The sequence below is a fragment of the Marmota monax genome, unplaced genomic scaffold (genome assembly GCF_021218885.2).
Source record: "Marmota monax isolate L192 unplaced genomic scaffold, Marmota_monax_Labrador192_F-V1.1 WCK01_AAM20220418_F8-fsc00100, whole genome shotgun sequence".
In the NCBI taxonomy this organism is placed as follows: domain Eukaryota; kingdom Metazoa; phylum Chordata; class Mammalia; order Rodentia; family Sciuridae; genus Marmota; species Marmota monax.
The window spans coordinates 5,886,289-5,908,933 of record NW_026693872.1 but is presented as its reverse complement, the minus strand read 5'-3'; positions in this window follow the sequence as shown (position 1 = coordinate 5,908,933).

Here is a 22,645-nt window from a genome sequence, read left to right as displayed (position 1 = left end):
AGGGTAGTATAGAATGAAAACATAGAACAGGTAGATGGTGAGTCCCAGTTGTGGCTCCAAGACCCACTGGAGTGAATGAGGTCTACACTTCATGCGCTTTAATTTCTGTCTTCTAGAGAAGCCCCCAGAGACATGGGGAAGCTGCTCCTCAAATGTGTGTAAAGGGTGAGACTGTGGTAGACACAGAGCTGCAGCCCTCAGTTCTTCAAGAAATGACTGCTGCCCTGTCTCAGGGAGTGTGGTGAGTGACAGCCTAGGCATCGAGGTGGTTGTTTGAGGTTGGCATCAGCATAGGAGCTGGGGTTGTATTCTTGCAGGGTGGCCCCAGCCAGTGACTGGGCATGACAATGGTATGTGTAAGGCCTGGCTGTTTCTCTCAACCAGGGACGTCTCTAGCAGGAAAACTTGGATATCTGTGTTCCAGAAATGGGGTGAGCAGAAGCTTTGCCACCTCCGCCTTGTGGTCTCACAACTCCCTGCCCCCAAACATCTTCCTCCCCTATTCTGTCTGCCCCTGCTGCTTGGAGAACTCTACCAGCACAGTCTGCAAGGCATACTGCCCCTGATCTCTGAGGACACCTGTCTTGACAGCAGGTGACTCATACCTGTTTGTGATTGGCCAGGTGACCCACTAAGTACCTAGTTCAGCCTGCAGGCCCCTGGGTAGGAGAGAGTTAAACAGGAGAAACCCAGGCACTGGCAGCCAGTCTATGTTTGTGAGTTTGTGATTCTCAGGCACAACTCCAGGACTCTGCAGTGGGGACCCTGCAGTATGCACTCTACCTGGGCCCAGCTCTTTCCCCACCAGATCCTCCTCCACTTTCCCCAGGGCTTAATGAAGAAGAGAGACTTCTAGATTAGGTTTCAAGGACTGCGAGGGATCATGGAACCCAGCACCAACAAACAGGAGCTACATTCTGGAGAGCAGATGGAGCTCAGGGGAGATGACAGCAGTTTCACAGACTGCTGGGGGAAGAAGCGGCCTCCCTGGTTCTGGAAGGGGCTGCAGTTGCTGAAACTGCTACAGAGGGAATGGGGAGGGGCCATTTTATCATAGACCTTTGTGGCCACAGAGAGGGGCTTCAGGGGAGGGGAGAGAGCAAGAAATAAAACAGCCTCCCCAGCAAAGCACAGAGTCACAATTTCCCAATGAAAGGAACTAGGGTCGCTATGAATAACCTGCACTCCAGCTGTCCATTGTATGTTTTTGACCTTTGTTCTATTGGGGGAATCAGGTGAAACTGCCATATTTGTAGGCTAAAAAAACCTGATCATCTTGGTTTTCTGTTGCTATTACAGAATACTGGAGACTGGGAAACTTATAAAGGAAAGAAGTTTACTTAGGTTCATGGTTCTGGAGGTTGGGAAGTCCAAGATTGGCGACCACAACTGGAGAGGGCCTTGTATAGCTTTATAATGTAGCAGAAGTGGGACGGGAAGAGAAGACACATGCAGAGAGAAAAGAGGGACAGAACTCCTACCATAGCCACTTATTCCCATTAGAAAGGTGTTAACCCTTTAATGAGGGCTCCACTCCTGTGACCAGACACCTCCCAATAGGCCTCACCCCCGCAAACTGCTACAATGAGAACTTTAGGTTTCAACACATGAACTTTTAGGGTACACACTCAAACAATTGCCCTAAACATAAAGTTGAATTTAAGTTAGGGACACACACACACACACACGCACACACACACATATATATATATTCCCCCCCACACACACACAATTTATGTTCTCTATTTCTAGAGGTCCCTTAGCTACTGTTCCTGGAGCACCCCCTGCAGGCCAGCCACCAAACTGAAAATTTACTGAGCACCATTTAATTCTATTCTCCCAGCATCACAGTGTATGTACCATCATCATCATCTCTATTTCACAAATGAGGAAAGAGAGGCCTAGGGACACACAGCTAATGAGTGACAGAGGTGGGATGTCAACTTAAATTTGTTTGACTCCTGAATCCCTGTTCCTGATCCTTGCACACACTGCTCTCTTAAAGTGTTCTGCGTGGCATTCAGTGGGGTTGGAATAGGGATGGGAACTGGATGCTTGAGTTAAAGAACCATTCAGCAAGCTCTGAACTGAGGGGCCCCTATGTGACTTAAAGGTCAGACATAGGTTTTGTGGGATTGTAGGACCCTCATCAGAAAAAGTAAATACCTAAGAAGTATTTTTGCACATTTTGCAATATATATCTTCATCTAAACATTTTGCCAAGGCCTCTCCTTCACCTAGAAGGGGTATGTGCAGGTGAGGGGTTCTGAGGCTTAATCTTCTTTATCAAAGTTCTGACGCCCAAAGGATCCAAGTTCTACTGGTGTGTGTGTGTGTGTGTGTGTGTGTGTGTGAGGAAAACCTTACCTCCTCGTCCATATGCTGGGCTGAGGCCACCACAGCTTCTTCTTGTAGCCAGCCATCGGGGGAGGCACTGTCCTGGAAGTGTCCACAGAGAAGGCTCACCCTCCCAGCCCCCTTCAGTGACACTTGGGCCACTCCCTGTGGTGTTCCTCCTGGGCAGCTCTGGTCTGAGGAGAAAGGGCTGATGGCTGGTGAGGCTGCATCTGCATCCTGTGGCTTCCCCTTTCAAAGAGGAACTCACAGGAAAAGGAGGACACAGTGTCTGGAGGATGTAATTCTACTGGTATTGAAGAGCAAACTTTTGTTCCCTTGGGAGCCACTGGTCCTAAAGAATCTTCATAAGTGAAAACTAGCTATATGTTAAAACTAGAAACATATACAATCTAATTCAAACTTAAAATCTTCAACTCAGAATTAAGACTAGGAGAATTAAACTACTTGCAGGTTCTCCCGGGCTCTGTGCTGTAAGTTTGGAGGGGGAGGCCACCTGCTCTTGGAAAGCCATAGCCCACAGTCTCCCTTGTCACAGGTGTGAGCTCCTGGAATCCAGGTCTGGTCTTTGTCCATTTGATACCTTGTGGCCCAGCATACTGAGGTTCTCACTTAGCGTTTCTAGAATGATTGAATAAATGATTAAGACGGGTCAGAAAATGGGAGAGAAAGAAATGATGGGACAGAGAAGGAGAGGCAGAGACTGACTATAGTTTATTTAAAAGAACTTCTAGTGTCTATTCCTCACAAGACTTTGGAACTCATGAAGAGAGGCCAGTATTGAGGTGAATAAATTGGTGCTCCTGGTTTCAGTAAATGACACTCTTGTGAAAAAGAAAGATGTGCAATTATCTGTAATATTGGGTAAGGCACAAGGGCCTTCCAGGAGAAGGCCCAGTGCTGGGAGCCATTAGCCAAGTAGGTATGACAATTTCCTTGCCAGCGTACCCCATGTTGCTTAGTGGAAGGACTCGTGGAAATAGGACATTTTGCAGTGACATTGCATGTAGGTGACCTTGCTCAAGGACCAGGGCGGATTAGGGTGTTCCCGGTTTAGGATGATCGGGTTTAGGGCGTTCCAGGTTTAAGATTATTCCTGCTGGGAATAGGGTGTATCCTGCTGCCTGAGTTCCCCTTGAGTTCTCACGGGATTCAGACAGTATTTTTTGGGAGACAGAAGCCCAGTGGAGGTGGATTTGGGCAGAGAACGTGGATTTGGGCAGAGAACGTGGATTTCCCCAGAACGTGATTGTAGACGGCTGGTGTGAGTTTGGGAATAAAGAGTTGCTGTTTGAATCTACAAGCTGTGTGGTGGCTCGTGATTGTGTGCCCAGCCAGACTGCGGCATCTGTGCCCAGCCAGACTGCGGCAGCCCAGCTTCCCAGTGCCCATGCGTCCCTCTGAGGAGAAACACTGCTGCAGGGTCTCCTATCCTCTAACTGGCCCTGGAAAAATTAGTGAGACCCCTGCTTGACTCTTGTTCCTTTGCAAGTAACATGTTTATGTGTTAGTTTATTTCTCTAGAATCTTTAACCATTTCTGTGTCCTCAGCATGTTGAATTTGGGTTATAATGAAGCAGATATACCTTGGTGGAATTATTTTCCATTTATTGTTCTGGGTTCTTGGATGAAGTCTAATGTTCTTCAGCTGTAGGAAATTTTTTGTTCTATAGTTTGAAAATAAAATCTCCCCCATGGTTTCTGTTCCCATTTCTAGTACTACAGCTAGTCAGATTAGAGTCCTCAATAGCTTTTACCTTTCCTCTCACATTTTTTGTTTTGTTGCTTTTTAAGCCTATTTTTAAATCTACCAACATTTCTATTGAAATTGTTTTTCAGGATGATATTTTTAATTTCCAAGAGCTTTATTGTAATTACTAAATTTTCTTGTTTTAGAGCATTCTGCTCTCTTTTTATGTTTGTAATTCCTTCTCAAATTTCCCTGAAGATACTATATGTAAATTTTTAAGTTTTCTCTTATTCTCTGAGTTCTTGTTTTTTCCCCCCTAAGGTCAGTTTTCCTATTCATACATCCTTTTCCAAAGCATCATTAATTAATATTTTGCTATATTTGCTTTCTCCCCTCCAAGTCCCTTTCCAGTTTTTTTTAATCATTTGAAAGTAACTATAGACCATGATATTTTACTTCTAAATATAGTCAGTCCTGTATTCTCAAGTTCTATATCTGCACATTCAACCACCCAGAAAAAATTAGAAAAATACTGAATATGTATTAAACATGTACAGATTTTTTTGGTCATTATTCCCTAAGCAATATAGTACAATAACATACCATTGTCAATGTATTAGGTATCCTAAGTATTGAATCCAAGATTCAATCAAGACTCACTAATTAATTACAGATATTGGGTTTCTTTACTCTCTTTGAACCTAGAACTGTACCCACCCCACCTCTGCTGACACACCCCTTACTGATATTTTGGTGGTTTTCAGTGTGGCCTCTTTGAAGAGCTCAGGCCAATTGTATGTGAGAAGTTCTCCACTCTTGATTCCAAAACCAGGCAAAGACACATCAAAGAAAGAAAACTTCAAACCAATATCTCTAATGAACATAGATGCAAAAATTCTCAATAAAATTCTGGCAAATTGAATACAAAAACATATCAAAAAGATAGAGCACCACGATCAACTGGGATTCATCCTACTTATGCAAGGTTGGTTCAACATACAGAAATCAATAAATGTAATTCATCATGTCAATAGACTCAAAGATAAGAATCATATAATCATCTTAATAGATGCATAAAAAGCATTTGACAAAATAAAGCATCCCTTTATGTTCAAAACACCAGAAAAATTAGGGAGAACAGGAACATATCTCAAAACTGTAAGGGGTATCTACACTAAGCTCCAGGCCAACATCATTCTAAATGGAGAAAAATTGAAGGCATTCCCTCTAAAAACTGGAACAAGACAGGAATGCCCTCTTTCACCACTTTTATTTAACATAGTTCTTGAAACACTGGCCAGAGCAATCAGACAGATGAAATAAATTAAAGGGATACACATAAGGAAAAGAAGAATTCAAATTGGCACTATTTGCTGATGATATGATACTATACCTAGAACCCCAAAAAGTTTCACCAGAAAACTTATAGAACTAGTAAATGAATTCAGCAAAGTAGCAGGATATAAAATCAACACCCATAATTCAAAGGCATTTCTGTATATCAATGACAAATCCTCTGAAAGGGAAATGAGAAAAACTACTCCATTTACAATATCCTCAAAAAAAAAAAAAATACTTGGAAATCAACTTAACAAAAGAGGTGAAAGATCTATACAATAAAAACTACAGAACCCTAAAGAAAGAAATCCAAGAAGACCTTAGAAGATGGAAAGATCTACCTTGCTCTTGGATAGGCAGAATTAATATTACCAAAATGACCATACTACCAAAAGCACTATATGGATTTAATACAATTCCAATCAAAATCTCAATGGCATTCCTCATAGAAATAGAAAAAGCAATCATGAAATTAATCTGGAAAAATAAGAGACCCAAAATAGCTAAAGTAATCCTTAGCAGGAAGAGTGGAGGAGATGGCATCACAATACCAGACCTTAAACTATACTACAGAGCAATAGTAACAAAAACAGCATGGTATTGGCACCAAAATAGACTGGTAGACCCATTGTACAGAATAGAGGACACAGAGACTAACCCACAAAATTACAATTGTCTTATATTAGACAAAGGCGCCAAAAACATACATTGGAGAAAAGATAGCCTCTTCAACAAATGTTGCTGGGAAAACTGGAAATTCATATGCAACAAAATGAAATTAAACCCATATCTCTCACCTTGCACAAAACTCAACTCAAAGTGAATCAAGACCTAGGAATTAAACCAGAGACTCTGTCTCTTAATAGAAGAAAATGTAGGCCCTAATCTTCAGCTTGTTGGATTAGACCCCAACTTCTTTAATAAGACTCCTATAGCACAAGAATTAAAACCAAGAATCAATAAATGTGATGGAATAAAACTAAAAAGTTTCTTCTCAGCAAAAGAAACAATCATGAGGTGGAATAGAGAGCCTACACCTTGGGAGCAAATTTTTACCCCTCACACATTAGATAGAGTACTAATTTCTAGAGTATATAAAGAACTTGAAAAGCTAAACACAAAAAACCAAATAGCCCAATCAATAAATGGGCCAAGGACCTGAACAGACACTTATCAGAAGAGGATATACAATCAATCAACAAATATATGAAAAAATGTTCATCATCTCTAGCAATTAGAGAAATGCAAATCAAATGTACTCTTGAGATTTCATCTCACTCGAGTCAGAATGGCAGCTATTATGAAGACAAACAACAATAAGTGTTGGCGAGGATGTGGGGAAAAAGGTACATTGCTGGTGGGACTGCAAATTGGTGCAGCTAATATAGAAAGCAATATGGAGATTTCTTGGAAAACTGGGAATAGAACCATCATTTGACCCAGCTATCCTTTTCCTTAGTCTATACCCCAAAGACTTAAAAATAGCATACTACAGGGACACAGCCACATCAATGTTTATAGCAGCAATTCACAGTAACTAAACTGTGGAAACAACCTAGATGCCCTTAAGTAGATGAATGGATAAAAAAATGTGGCATATATACACAATGGAATATTACTCAGCAATAAAAGAGAATAAAATCAAGGCATTTGCAGGTGAATTGATGGAGTTGGAGAAGACAATGCTAATTGAAGTTAGCCAATCCCAAAAAAACAAATGTCAAATGTTTTCTCTGATATAAGGAGACTGATTCATAGTGGGGTAGGGAGGGGGAGCATGGAAGGAATAGATGAACTCTAGATAGAGCAGAGGGGTGGGAGGGGTAAGGAGGGGGAGGGGGTTAGGAATGATGTTGGAATGAGATGGACATCATTATCCAAAGTACATGTATGAAGACACGAATTGGTGTGAATATACTTTATATTCAACTAGAGATATGAAAAATTGTGCTCTATATGTTTAACATGAATTGTAATGCATTCCACTGCCATTTATTTTAAAAAATCAATAAAAATAAAATTAAAAAGAAAAAGAAAAGTTCTCCACTCTGGATTTATCTGACTGTGTGAAACAGCTTCAACATTTTTTTCAAGAACACTCCCTAGGTAATCTTGTGTACCTAGGATCCCATTCCATCACACAGCAGATATCTCTTCATGATTAGATTCAGCTTGTCACTCTCAGCAGTAATATTTTATGAGTAATGCTGGGTCCTTTTGAGGGCATCACATTCAGAGACAGGTTGTCCCCATCCCTTCCCTAGGAATGTTGATTCTGACTGCCAGTCAAGTTGTTGCTTTGTCTACTCATTTTTTGTCTTGCAACTAACACATCACCTTTGGGAGAAGTTTTAAGGCTATGGGAATATTATGGCTCCCTGTCAAGCTTTCTACCATAGACTTATCACCCATTTTCTTCAATCAGACCTTACCATTGCTGGTTGTAAAATGGTGATTTTTCAAATTTAACCACTCTTTCTATATTTATCAGCGCTGTCTGGTTCTCCATGATGTTTTAAGTTCAACTTGAACTTTTCATGCCCTGCTCACTTAACCAGCCATTTCTCCAGGGACCTCTGGTTCTTTTTAGTAGTTTCCTGTATTTTGGGAGAGTACTTTCACAGGATAATAGATGACAGTTGTAGGTTGGCAGTCTCCCCTCCCTTCCTTTGGTTCTTTTGAAGAAGTTTTTCCATTGTTTTCTGGTTTGTGGTATTTATGATGAGAAGTTAGTGTCTTGTCATTGTTTCCTTTAAAATATTTTTATTCAGTGTTTCACATTTGTCTGTTTTTAAGATTTTTCTCTTTATCTGTGGTTTTGAGCATTTGAACTTTGTTGATCTGTGGGGTGATTTTTTTGTTCTATTTGAAAATCCTTTAGCCATTATCTCTTCAAATGCATTTTTTCCTGCCACCGTATCTCACTGTTCCTGCTGGGACTGTCAATTACCCCTGTGTCAGACTGCCCAATATTGCTGTGCAAGTTCCTTAGGCTCTGTTCATTTTTGCAATCCTTTTTTTTTCCTTCCTGTGATTTGCTTTGGATAGCTCTCTTGTCTGGCCTTGACAGTGATTTTCTTCTTCCCCCGCAGTGTCCAAACTTTCCTTAAATTCTTTCCTTAAAAATTTTGACTTTGGTGTTGTCTTTTTCAATTCAAGAATTATCATTTGGTCCTTTTTTCATAATTTCCATTTATCTATTCAGTGTCCCCATTCATTCATTCAATATGCTCAGCTTTTCTCTGTAAGTCCTTAAGTGTATTTATAATGGTTGTTTGAAGTCCTGTATCTGTTAATTCTAACATCTCTGGGTTAGTTTTCCTCAACTTAGCATCATGTCGGGGTTTGTTTTTCTTAACTATGCCCCCGCCTTCTGAGTTACATATTGCTGCTATTTCATTTGTTTAATGATTTTTGCTTGTATGTGGTACATTGTAGATGCTGTTTTGGGGAATTTGTTTTCCTTTAAAAGTTATTTAGGTTTGTTTTTTTTATCCAGAATCAATTTACTTTGAATCAGCTTGATTTGTTTCCTAGAAGATAGGATTGTTTTATGCATTGGTAGGAGTGGTCTACATTATTCCTTATTTTTATTAGGAATAATCTTTGGAAAGAATAGCTCTATTTCTAAAATGAGGCCCTTCTGAGATCTCAGCTTAATTCCACATTGTTTGGCCACCCTGGCTATTTGGAACTGGTACTGTGAGAATTCCGGAATCTCTGCAGCTCACAGCTCCCCAGTACTATTCTCTATATTTTCTATCATGCTTTGTAGCTTCATCTATTTATTTATTTTTTGGTACTAGGATTTGAACTCAGAGTCATACATCCCCAGTTATTTTTATTTTAAGAAAGGATCTCCCTAAGTTGCCCAGGCTAGCCTCAAACTTGTGATCCTCCTGTCTTGGCCTCCTGAGTGGTGGGATCCTTGGTGTGCACCACATCAGACTTCATCTCTCCATTCTCAACTGAGAATTTAGTCAAAGACTTAAGTGGACTGCTTTGTAGATTTCTGGAACTCTTTCTCTGTGTAACTCTCTTTGTCAGTTCTCTGCCCCACAGATTTTAGCTCTCTCAGCAACCCTAAAACATCTGGTCTCTGCTTTCTCCATTCAGTGAGTTTGTTGTGCTCTGCTTGAGCTCCATCTCTCTGTACCGTGGTCTAGAAAGCGACCAGATGATAATGGCACTCACATAGGGTTCTCTTCTCAGGTGTCATAGTTCTTGTACTAGCTCTTGTCCAATATCTGAAAAAAGTTTCTTTATATATTTTGACTAGGTTTATACTATTTATAGCAGCAGGGCTAGTCTAGTACTAACTACTCTGTTATGTACAGAACTAGTGGAAAAACTCAAAGCCAAATACACTTTTTCATTAAGTTAATACATTTTTGAATTTTCTATTTCTTCCACTGGCTTTGGTGAATAGTCTCAGGAAGTTGTCCAGTATATTCAAGCTGCAAACTATTTTGGTGTAAAGCTGTTTATAATATCCTCTTTATCTCTTAAAGTTTATGGGATCTGTAGTGAATTCTCTTTCTCTTTTTTTATTGCTGAAATTGGTATTTTGTGTATATGTGTCTTTTTCTTGATCAGTGTTACTAGGAATTTATTAATTTTTTTTGTTGAACACATGGCTTTGTTGATTTTTTTCTTTTACTATTTCATTGATTTTTGCTTTTATTTTTATTTTCCATCTTCTCTCATTTAGCTGTTCTTTTACTAGTGTTTGAGTTGGAAACTTTGATTACTGGTTTTCAGCCCTTATTCTTTCCTAATATATGCAACCTAGGCTTTACATTAACCTCGAAATGTTTTAATTGTGTTATATTTGTTCTGGTATGTTATATCTTCATTATCATTCAGATAAAATATTTTATAATTTTTGATATATTTCTTCTTTGACTCATGGGTTATTTAGAAGTATATTGTTTGATTTCCAGGGAACTGAAAATATTCTAGTTATCTTTTTGCTATTGATATTTTTAGCTTAATTCCACTATAGTTAGAAAACATACTCTGAATTATTTAAATCTTTTGAAATTTGTACAATAAATAACCATAGTGTGTAACTATTGATTGTATCCTGTATTCAAAGAGAGTGCTAATAAAGTAAATTTGGGCACAAATGAATATTTTAAATATTAACTGTATCTTAGAAGATATTATTGATGTTAAGCATTTAGGGTGTGCTAATAATCTGTGAATACATAGGACAACTTTATACTTAAAGGAAATGTTGATGAAGCACAGGCATCCCTCTGTATCCACAGGGCATCGAGCCATAACCGATCATCTTTTTTTTTTTTTAACTGATCATCTTTTTATCCTTTTATATTTGACCATCTGTGTCCTTATATTTAATGTGTCTCACAAGCAGAATTTTTTTTTTTCATTCTGGGGATTGAACTCAGGGGCACTAGATCACTGAGCCACATCCCCAGCCCTATTTTGTATTTTACTTATTTATTTAAAATAATTTTTCAGTTGTCAATGAACCTTTATTTTGTTTATTTGTATGTGATGCTAAGAATCGAACACAGTGTCTCACACATGCTAGGTAAGCGCTCTACCTCTGAGCCACAACCCCAACCCTTGTATTTTATTTAGAGATAGGGTCTCACTGAGTTGCTTAGTATCTTGCTTTTGCTGAGGCTAAGCTTTGAACTCGAGATCCTCCTGCCTTAACCTACGGAGCCGTTGGGATTACAGGCGTGCACCACCTTGCTTGGCCACAAACATCATTTTTGAAGCCAATTTGACAATATTAGTCTTTGATTTGCAATATTTGATCCATTTACATTTAATGTTATTCCAGGTGGGGTTGGATTTATAACTACCCCCTAACCTTTTGTATTTTGTGCAATTCATCTGTTGTATGTTCTATTTTTTCTTCCTTTCTTTTAGAGTAATAAAATATTTTTGTAATTCCATATTCCTTCTATTAATTAGACAGTTGTGCTTTCTTTCACTATTCTTTTAGTTTTGCGCTAGAGAATATCACTTAAGTTGATGATTTAATTGACTTTATATGTGATTTAAAATTTTTGAAAAAAAATTTATTTATTTTTTTGGTACCAGAGATTGAACCCAGGGGCGCTTAACAACTGAGCCACATCCCCAGCCCTTTTATTTTCTGTTTGAGACAGGGTCTTGCTAAGTTGCTTAGGACCTTGCTAAGTTGCTGAGGCTGGCTTTGAACTCACAATCCTTCTGTGTCAGCCTCCCAAACTGTTGGGATTACAGGCATGTGCTACCACTCCTGGCAAATTTTGGGATTTTAAAAAAACCTTTATAATAGTCCTCCTAAGATATATATCTCAGAGGTATCCATGCTGGTCAATTTTTCTATGTGCATAAGTACATTTAACATCTGGATTTAGGACTATTTTATTTCTAGAAAGTTTTCTCAGATTACAATTTTTGTGTTTAAACACTTTTTTTAACCAGCTTTATAGTGATATAATTTATATAGTAAACTTCACCAATCTTGTGTACATTTTGGTGAGTTTTGATAAGTAATGTACAGTTGTATGATAATCAATACAATTGTTATTGGGTTATAGTTTTAAATATTAGCTTTGTTCCATTATTTGGTTTTACTTTTTAAGCAACTCTAATTATATATATATTTGGTGGGTTTTGGGGGGCAGGGTTGCCTATTTTTTTTAATACCTATGGCCTTTTTCTCTGGTCATTTCTACCTTTTTGCTTTTGTATTCTTGGATATGTCCCTTATTATACTTTTAGTTAAAGTTGAATTTATTCACCTTTAGGCATTTTGTAATTTAGCCTTTATTTCTAATATGGCTTAAATTATTTTTCTTCTACTTCTTTCCAGAGTTTGATTAACTCACCGCACATAAGGTTTTTGTTTTTTGTCCATTTCATCCTGATGTTTTGAATTTTGTGTACTTTTGTATCTTCAAAGGTCTGTTTAGTAATATTTAATTCATGTTAGATACTGTGTCAAAATTTTCTTTGTTTTAGAGGAAAGTAAATTCATCAGTTGAAGATACTGCACTCTTAGTTTCTATTTTCTTTTATAGTGACTTTGTATAAGCTCTCCCTGTTATTTTTGTTTATTTTAAAGCCTATTTAATTTTCCTGGGCCCTCAATGACAGGTGCTTCTTTGTGGGAGGGAGTGTGTTTTGGAGTGGCTCACTGTGATTCTTAGTATGAGAATGTGCCATTCTCCTGGCACAGTGATGTTAAGTCGTTAATGAATATAAATAAATCTGTTGTGCTTGTGTGAGAGAGAGGTTGGTGGCTCCTGATTTCGACTCTCTTTTGTTGTTTTAGGACTCCTTCTGCCACCACTCTGTTCCCTACTTTTCTTTACATCTCACCCTCAAGCCGTGCATCCCTCTCCCCAGGAGTGGTATCGTTCCAAGATTGGGTCACCCAGCAGCTGGTGCTCTGACCCCTCAGATTGCAGGTCTATCTCAATATTTTTCTACTCATGATGAGACCCTCTCTTTCTGGAGGGGGGCTTTTATTCAAGTTCTCTACTGCTGGGACCCCATGGCCCTCTCCCCTTTTCCATGCTCTGAATGGGTTCTGGAACCAGCTTTGCTGATATCTTAGGTTCGATATCCTCTCTTACATATAAGTTAAAGTTGTACACCTATTGTTATGATGTAGATATGGATTATATGTGATTTAATTTGTTCTCCTTTTTAATTCTTATGGGTTCTATAGCTTATATAAAAGATCTGGATGTAGATAGCTATCATTTTCCCCAGGAGAATCCAATAGAGTATTTTAAAAAATATTGGTTTTATTTATTTTGGATGGTTTACTCAAATTTCTATATTTGAGAGTGTGGTACCGACAGCTATTAGGAGCCCTGTGTGTGGGGTGGGAGGTGGGGACTGGGCTTTTTTACCAGTGGTGGTGCAGGAACTGGCTAATCTATGGGAGACCCACTCATTGCTCCAGAGTAGAGATTTACATGATCCTCCCTGGAGAATCAATGCCTGTTTTTTCCTACACTGGAAGTGGAGGGAGGGGAGAATGGAATAATTTTTACTCTGCATGCACTTTCAATTAGCTACCCTGTTTTCGACCCTGTGTATCTCTCTCGACTGTCCTATACCTGGTTTCTTAGAGACCTGAGTCTCCCTGATGCTCCATAGGATTAAAATTTCCTTTCTGTATTTTTTTTTAAAACTTCTGTGCCCGTGTACTAACCCGTAGCTTCTTCACCCTGTAACTTAAGCTATCATTTCTCTCATTCTTTTGTGGCTGTAGTTTATCAATTTTCATTCTTACACTTTAATTTTAGTGAGGAAATGGAAGGAAATAGAAATAAACAGAGATGGTAAATCTGACATCTTTAATTGGAAATTTCTCCTCTTGGACTTTTGAGTGGTTAAAATAAAATCATTCTCATTAGAAAAAGAAAGAAGGTGGCAGATAGTTGAGGTGGCAGGAGCTGGATCTGACCTTAACTGCAGCTCTTGGGCTGGACAGCAGGCTGGTGTGGTTGTGCCTGAGAGCTGGGAGATCTGTCTGAGTCCACGGCAGGCCTCTGCCCCTGCGGGCTATTGCTGAGACCCCACTTCTGCCCCTGGGTCTGTAGTTTCACATTCTACGTACTGTTGAAAATATCTTAGATGTAACAAAAACATTGTTTTGTGTCACAGTGAACATCTCTCCCTGTCATTAAATATGGTGTCTGAGGCTGCTTTCAACAGTCCTGAGAAGCACCATAGTTTATTTAACCAATTCCTTATGGGCTTCCTGTCCACCCTCCATCCCATCAGAAAAAGTCAGCTCCCTTGTATATGTGGTTCTGGCTTCTCTCACTCCTCTTAATTAAACACCTGTTAAAACCCTGGCACGCTATAGTCATAAACTCACAGAATTATTAAGAAAAGGGACTCCAAACACCCCAAGAAAATGCAAAAAGAGAAAAGAAAAAAAGAAAGGCACGACTGGACCCCAACACACACTCCTTGTCCTGCAGTCACAGTCTTGGCTGAGCTGAGCCCCGTCCTCAGTGTTTGGCTTGGATGCTAGAGCATGAGTCCACCCTTCTGGGCCCCTGTGTTGAGTGGCAGGAGCCTGGGTCCATGGCCTTTCTCTGGAGCTAAGGCCAGAACTCTCCTGTAGCAATGGCGTCACTGATTGTCATCAGCTCCACGGAACCTGGATTCTTAATGGAGGAAAACACACGCCTCGTGGTCCCAAGAATCCTGCCTTTGGGTTTCAGGTCAGTGAGCACTGTTCTCACGGATATGGCCTAGTGTGAGTGTAGCGGAGATCACTTGTGTGACCTTGGGCAGACCATTTTCTCTCTCTGAATCTAAGTGGGGATACAGTGCCCCGATGGTGCCTATCTGACTGAGAGGCTCCGATGTGTTAATAAATGTAAAATTTTTGTACATTACCTGACAAAAATATGTGCCCCAACAAGTACAACTTTGCTTCTTATTCTCCATTGACCTCATGGTCTCTGGACCTTGTCCTACTTTGTCCCTGACCCATCTCTCTCTGGATATTGGGACATGTCTAAAGCATGTTCACTAGCTGAATGCAATGGCCACACCCTACTCACATGAAGCACAGATTCTTGCCTGCTTCTCTTTTGATAGGATGTCTAGGTATTATCTCCCATGCTGGTTCTGGGGTATGCACCATATTTCTGGGGCTTCTCCACCTTTGTGCACCCTTGGATCCCCTCCCCCTGATCCAAATAGTAGAAAATTATCTCCCCAATTTCTAAAGTTTGAGCAGTGTACGAAAGATGTAAGCATAGGACACGCAACTCTATTAGGCTAGGATTTAAATCTCTGTTCTGCCATTGATTAGCTGTTACCTTTCTGAAGTTATTTATTGCTTCTATATCTAGTCTCTTCATGTATAAAATATGATAGAAATAATACCTACTTCACAAGATTGTGAGGACAAAATCAATATAGATGGTACTTTATATGTGGTAATGAATTGGCAATTGTTGTGGATAAAGACATACTCCCTAGAGGGCTTCTAAAGGATGCTATTATGCCAGCTGGGAAGCATTTCAAACCCTCAGCTCCCTATGGTAGCTCATAGATTCCAGGTTGATTTAAACATCCAGCGACCAATAAATGCTCAAGACCCATCTATCTTCTTCATTCAGTGTATGAATATTTATTCAAGTCTACCACTTGCCAGGCCTTGTTTCATGCACTAGTCACACACCAACAAAGCAAAGAAAACCCTGCTCTCATGGAAGCCTGTGTTCCAGTGAGGGACCAGGCAAGAAACATAATAAAAAATTATAGCTTATTAGAAGCTGGTAAATATTATAAAATAATAGAGGAGGATAATGGAAATTGGCAATGTTGTGGGGAAGAGACTTGCAACTTTATGTGGACTGGTCAGGGAAGGCCTCATTGAGGTCTTTAGAGTTAATGTTTGAAGGAGATGAGGGAGTGAGCCACAAGGGAAAAAGGGAGGGTCAAGAAAGTGTTTTTTTTCTTTTTGTAGATAAGAGAACTAATAATATGATCATATGCATGTGTGAAAGACTCAGTAGAGGGAAAACAGTGAAGTAAGAGAGAGGACATTCCTGTGCAAAAGTCCTGAGGCAGGAGAAAACTTAAAATGTTTGAGAAACTTCGAGGAGGTCAAAGTGGCTGAAAAAAATGGAAGGAATTAGAGTGGGAATAATAAGAGGTGAGATCAGAGGCAACGGGAGGCCAAATCTAAAGGGCCTTGCAGGCCACCAAAGTGACTTTGGTTGTTTGGTTTGTTTGGTTGTTGGTTACGAATTTACCCAAAGAAACTATTCCTTAACCCATATACTCAGGTTTTATAGTTCAGGAACAAAAGTCTGTGACCACATTCCATGGAACTCAATCCAAAGAAATTCTTTGCATTCCAAATTACTTTGCATTCTGTAGAATACCAGCCTTTAAAAAAAATCTCCTTAAAATCTTACCTGAAATCAAATCATAATTTCTATAAAAATCTGTATCTGCCTTTCTTTGTGGGTCAGCCACAGCGGACTTAACAGGGAGCTGCAACCCTTAGGGGGAAAATGCTCCAGCAGGGGCTGGGATTGTGGCTCAGCGGTAGAGTGCTCCCCTTGCACGGGCAGACCTGGGTTTGATCCTCAGCACCACATAAAAAAATGAAGGCATTGTGTTGTGTCCATCTACACCTAAAAAATAAATATTAAAAAAATGCTCCAGCAATCTAAAATTGAAGACACCTGGCACGAGGCCCCACATCTGGAGTTTCCTCAAAGCCCTGGAAGCCAGGGCATCTGTTATCCTTAACACCTGACTGTAGTTTTTACTCTGATGTGAGGAACTATTGGAAGATTTTAAGCAGAGAAATGATTTATTTGACTTGTGTTTGGAGGGGAACCCTCTGGCTGATGAGTGGAGAATGGATTTGGAAGAGGCAAGGGTGAAAGCAGAAAGATAGGTAACTGTTCCTAACACAGTGAGGAATTAGAGTGGCTTGGATCAGGACAGTACTAATGGAGGCGATAAGATTCTGAATATATTTTGAATGCAGAACAAAAACAGGGTATTCTAATGGATTGGATTTGGGGGATTAAAAAAAAGCATCAAGGTCCAAAGTTTTTGGTCTGAGTATGGAAAAATAGAATTGTCATTATTTGAAAATTATAGGTTAGGCAGATTTGGGTGGGTAAAATCAGGAATTTTTTTGGGGGGGCGGGGACAACTGAAATACAAATTTGGAGTCAAGGAAGAGTTTAAGATTGGAGATATAAATGTGGAATTGTTCAAATATAAAGGTATTTGGAGTCATAACATTGGATGTAATTGCCAAAGAGTTAGTGTACAGAGGTGTGAAGAGAACCCAGGAGTGCTCCCAGGTGAAGAAGTAGAAGATGAAGAACCAGCAAAGGAGGCTGAGGAGAACAACCAGTGGCATCGGAAGAGGACGGTGGATTGGTAGAGCATGTTTCCAGAAGGACCATGGTCAGCGGTGTCAGGTATGTTGATAGGTCCAGTAAGATGAGAACTGAGAATTGATGGATTTTGCATCATGGAAGTTGCTGGTGGCCTTTTTCAGAAATATTTTAGTGTTGTGGTGGGAGCAAAGGCCTGATTGAAATGGATTCAATAGAGAATTAGAGGAGAGGAATTGACCAAGAGAGCACAAGCCATACTTTCAAATAGTTTTCTATGATAGGAAGCAGAGAAATGTGATGGTAGCTAGAGGGAAAGGGAGGATCAAGAAAGTGATTTCTTTTTTCCTTTTGTAGATTAGAGAACTAATAATATGATTATATGCCCGTGTGAAAGACTCAGTAGAGAAGGATTCAGTAGAGGGGAAAACTTAGTGATGTAAGAGAGAGGAGGTAGAATCACTGGACAGATGTGCTTGTGCAGTGGGGGCTGGCTTTAGATCAGAGCAGAGATGATTAATCTGTAGTCAAAGGAGGGGACAGAATATTCAGGGCAGATGCCTTCAGAGCAGACCGTGTGGTTGGGGATGGGAGCTCTGGATTGCTCTCTTTTGATGGATTGCATTTCCTCAGTAAAGTAGGAAGCAGCATTACAAGTAATAGTCATGGTAGGAAAGGTGTTGGAGGGTCAAGGAGAAAATAGATGATAAATAGCCCTCTAGGACTATAGGAAGAGAGAAAGGTTTAGGGTGTTCAGCTGCCCACTGTATTTATGGTATGCTTCAGATTCATGGTCATGAATTTAGAATGAAAACATTGAGCAATTTTGTGCCTTTTTCTCCAGCCAGATTCAGGTGCGTGAGGACAGATGTGAAATAGCTAAGGTTTGGATTTAACCTGATTTGAGGTTTGGCTAAGAGAATACTATGAAGTATGGTAGACGAGGGCAAAGGAATTAGGATTGGGATAAACAAAGCAATTGCATTAATTGGCTGAGAAACATAAATTTGGCAAGGAACAGAGAGAGATTGAAGGACGAGGAAAAAGTGATTGAGGCAAGGGAACTTGTATCCTTGTGGCATTAAAACATTGCTGGACTTTGGGAAGTAGAGGAAGTGAGCTAGAGATAGAATCTGAGAGCAGAAACCTGGGATGCATAACTGAGATTGTTGGCTTTTGTTATTGGTAAGCAGGAATGTACACAGTGGTCACGGAGTGAATCAGGTACTGAGGATCCAGGATGTTGGGTTCCAGCCAACTCCTGTCACTCAGCAGGTGTGTGTGTGTGTGAGTGAGTGTGTGTGTGTGTGTGTGTGTGTGTTTTAGCAAGAAAATAGACTTGCTCCATTTTCTTATCATTATAGTAACAATATCAAATACCTCAAATATGCATAATTCACGACTCTCATATAGAAAAATGATTGGCCGTTCTCTGCTGAGAACTACTTGAGTTTTCAATGTTTGATTTTTCTGTGTGGAAATGCATAGACAGCTGTTGAAAATGTGGTATACATATGGAAGCAAAGTTGGAGATCTGTAAAATATAAAATGAAAAGGTGAAGCAATGCGAGTGGAAAGGATTGTCTGGAGAGACTGTGTACACTGAGAGGAAAGCAAAGAGGGACCTGTTGGGAGAATTCCCGTTTCTAGGGCAGGAGAAACCAGAAGAGTTAGTGATAAGGAGGGAAGAAATGAGGGGTAAGGATTCAGAAGATACAGGGAGGAATGAGTTTTTAGAATAAGGGAGTGGTCAATGGTGACAAATAGTGCAGAGAGTCAAGTAGGACCAAGGCAGGCAGTGAGCCATTAGGCTGGCAGCTGGGAGCCAAGGGTCATCTTTGAACAATCTTCACGTAAGGATAAGGCTAGGCTGGGATGGGCTAAAGGTGGTGGTGAGGATGTGGAGACAAGGTGTGTGAACTGTTCTCTCGAAGATTCGTGGTTAGGGAACATGAATTGAAATTCAAACAGGAAGAAATGCTCCATGAAAATGAGGAGAGTAGGGAAAGCAGATATTCGAAGCAAGTTCTTAAAACTGAAGATCTAGAGCACAGGGGAGGAATGAATGTAGGCAAAAAGAAACACAGCTTCTTTGGAGACAGAAAAGAAAACAGAGATCCTGAGTCAAGACAGGGTGGGTTAGGCAAGTCAGGATGCTCATATTGATCATGCTGATAGCCAAAGTGACAGTTTACCAAGAGCCATATTAGTTCTGTGCATAGTGAGCTTACCTCCTGGTTTTGCTCACTCTCTCCCTTTCTAAACTTGTTTTTCTCCTTAATGGCTCATCCTTTCCTTACCATTTGCTAAGTGTGGTCACATTCTAGTTCTCTGTCCCATGGAACTCTCTTTTCTCTTTACCATGATTGTCATAGCCAAGAAATCCTATCTTAGGATACGGGTGGCTTTCCTCTTTACCCTTTTAAGCATCAAAACTCTAATTATTTTTACTTCTTTGGAGGGGTATCAGTCAAATTGGTCACCACACTTCCCTGATGAAGTGGAGAATGCTAGCTGGTGACTTTGTTAAATTAAATTTGGCCTAAAGCTACTTTCATATGTAGTATACTATAACCTGACTTAACTTCTAATCAAATGGCAACCTAACAGAGAGTGGATCTTGTAACCATCAAAACTTGTCTAATCACTGCAGTGAACTTTCAGCCAGTCACAGACTGCAAACTGCTCAGCATATCCAAACAAGGCAAAGAAGAAGCTGTAACCAATCAGGCTGTTTCTATGTGTCACTTCTGTTTTCTGCCCACATTACTGGGTAGATCTTTGTGAACCTTTACTGGTTCTGCGTGCTGCTTGATTCATGATTACTTCTTTGTGCAAATAAATTCTACTAGGCTTAATTTGTCTGATGTTTTTCTTTTAAGAGATTAGTATCAGAAGTAGGATCTAAATTAAACCTTGAGTGATCGTCAGGAGCGCTGAGTGATTGAGTGAAGGTATTTGCCAGGGTGCATGTGTCCACTGATCTCCCACAGAAACTGGGATTATGGGTGAGTTTTCTCTCATATTTGAATTCTCCGGAGTTATGTTTTAACCTGTCCAACTTTTTTTTTTAAGTAATTTTTGTTGAATCTGATAATTAACTGGATTGGATCCATTTATAAGCCTCAGGTATGGACCTTCAAAAATCAGCTCTTCCAAGCTGGGCATGGAGTGCACACCTGTTATCCAAATGGCTCAGGAGGCTGAGGCAGAGGATTGTGAGCCAGCAAGGCTCTAAGTGACTTAGTGAGAACTTCTCTCAAAATAAAAAACAAAAAGGACTAGGGATGTGGCTCAGTGGTTAAGCACCTCTGGGTTTAATCCCTGGTACCAAAACAAAACAAACAAACAAACAAACAAAAAGAGTTCCTCCAAATCTAAGGAGTCTGGAATTTCACTTTGTAAGATACCAAGAAACTTTATGAACAAAAATTATGAACCCAGAATCCATGTATTTTTGAAAAAATGGGTTAACCTTACTAAGGATTATTCAGAATTATAGTGGTTGCTGTGGGAATTTTTTAACCTAGATAAAATTGTTCACTTGTGAAATACATTAGAAAAGAAAGGATCCAAAATACTTCAAAAGCAATGGAATAGATTCTTTAATTGGTATGTAGAGGCATCAAAAGATTAAATGGGCCAAAGATCGTCTCTTAAAGGGGTTTCTTATAGAAGACAAGTGAAAAAATCTTAAAAGTCTTCTTCATAAATATTAGTAAAAAAACATTAGCCATCTGAACAGGAAATATTGTTCCATTGGATGGAAAAGCAATTTTGATTTCTTTAATAAATTAGTGAAGTTGTATTATTATACCCAGAATATAGCTAAAATTTTAGAATGAAAGCTACAAGGTCTGTTTCTGTCTATATGTTTATGTATGTCTTTGCACATGGTGTATGTGGTATTTTTCCATCTTCTTATAATATCATCAAATTAAATTGTGAAAGAGCTTTATTTAATTAATTGTCTTTAAGAAGTAATTATATAAATGAAGTATTCTTTCAGGAAAATGAGAACTAACCCAAATGCTTTTCAAGTTCATATGACTTGGGTAAACTTTGGTAAATAAGACATTATGATTTGGATCTATAGAAAGTGGAGTGGAAGTAGAAGTGAAAACTCATTTAGTAGACCTTGGGTCTCCCTGCTTGCACAGGGATGCCTAGAAAGCTGTTTCCCTAGGATTTGTTTCATCCAGGCACTCAGAAGCCACTGTAGCCAAGGTCCTACAGGGCTCAGCTATTGCTTGAGCTGGCAGCAGACCTTGGCATTGTGTAGCAGAGTGTAGCGAGGTTGTAATCCCTGTGGGCAGCCCCTGAGTGGGTGATGAATGAAATTGTGAGAAGGAAACTAAAGCCACAGTGCAGATCTGGGATTAAGAGATGCCAGTGATGAGGAGTGGACAGAGCCAGCCTAAGAGAGAGGCCACGGGCTGCAACTAGTAAGGCCATAGGTGCAGGGATGCCCAAGCCCTTTGGAATTCACATCTCACTGCCACAAGCCTCAGATTCCAGACATGAAGTTATGGGACTTGTTTACCCACCTGGAGTTTGGTCTTGCTTTGGTACCCCCTCCCCCTTCCTTTCTTCCTTCCTTCTTTCTTTCCTTTGTGTGTGTGTGTGTGTGTGTGTGTGTGGGAGTACCAGGGATTGAACCCAGGGGCATTTAGCCACTGAGCCACATCCCCAGCTTTTAAAAATAATTTTAATTTTGAGACAGGATCTCACTAAGTGGCTGTAGCTGGCTTCAAACTCTCCAGCTTCCTGCCTCAGCCACCCAAGCCCACTGGGATTATAGGCGTGTGCCACTGTGCCCAGCCCATCTCTTCTCTCTATGCCCCTATCTCTCCCTTTTGGAATGGAAATATGTATTCTGTGCTTTGATATATTGGATATATATAACTTGTTTCTGTTCTTTACAGGGGATCACAGTCAAGAGTTTGGCTTTGAGTCTCAGAGAAGACTTCAATTTGGGTTTTAGGATAGTGCTGGAACTGTTAAGATTATGGGGACTCTTGGAGATGGACTAAAGACACTTTGCATCGTGAGACAGGCAAGAACTTTTGAGGGCCAGTATGGAATGTTATGGTTTGGATAAGAGGCATTCCCCCCAAAACTCCTGTGTTAATGAAGGAAGTGAAGTTTTTAGATTATGAGAGCTGTTACCTAATCAGTGAATTAATCCATTTGATGGAATAATAATTTGGAAGGACTAGTGTACTGAGCGATAATCAAAGGCAGATGGGGCATGGCTGGAGGACATGGGTCACTGGGGGCATGTCTTTGGGGTTTATATTTTGTCCCTGTGCCTCACTCACTCTGTTTCCTGGCTCTCATGAGGTGAGCAGCTTTCTTCCATCATACCTTTCTACTATGATGTTCT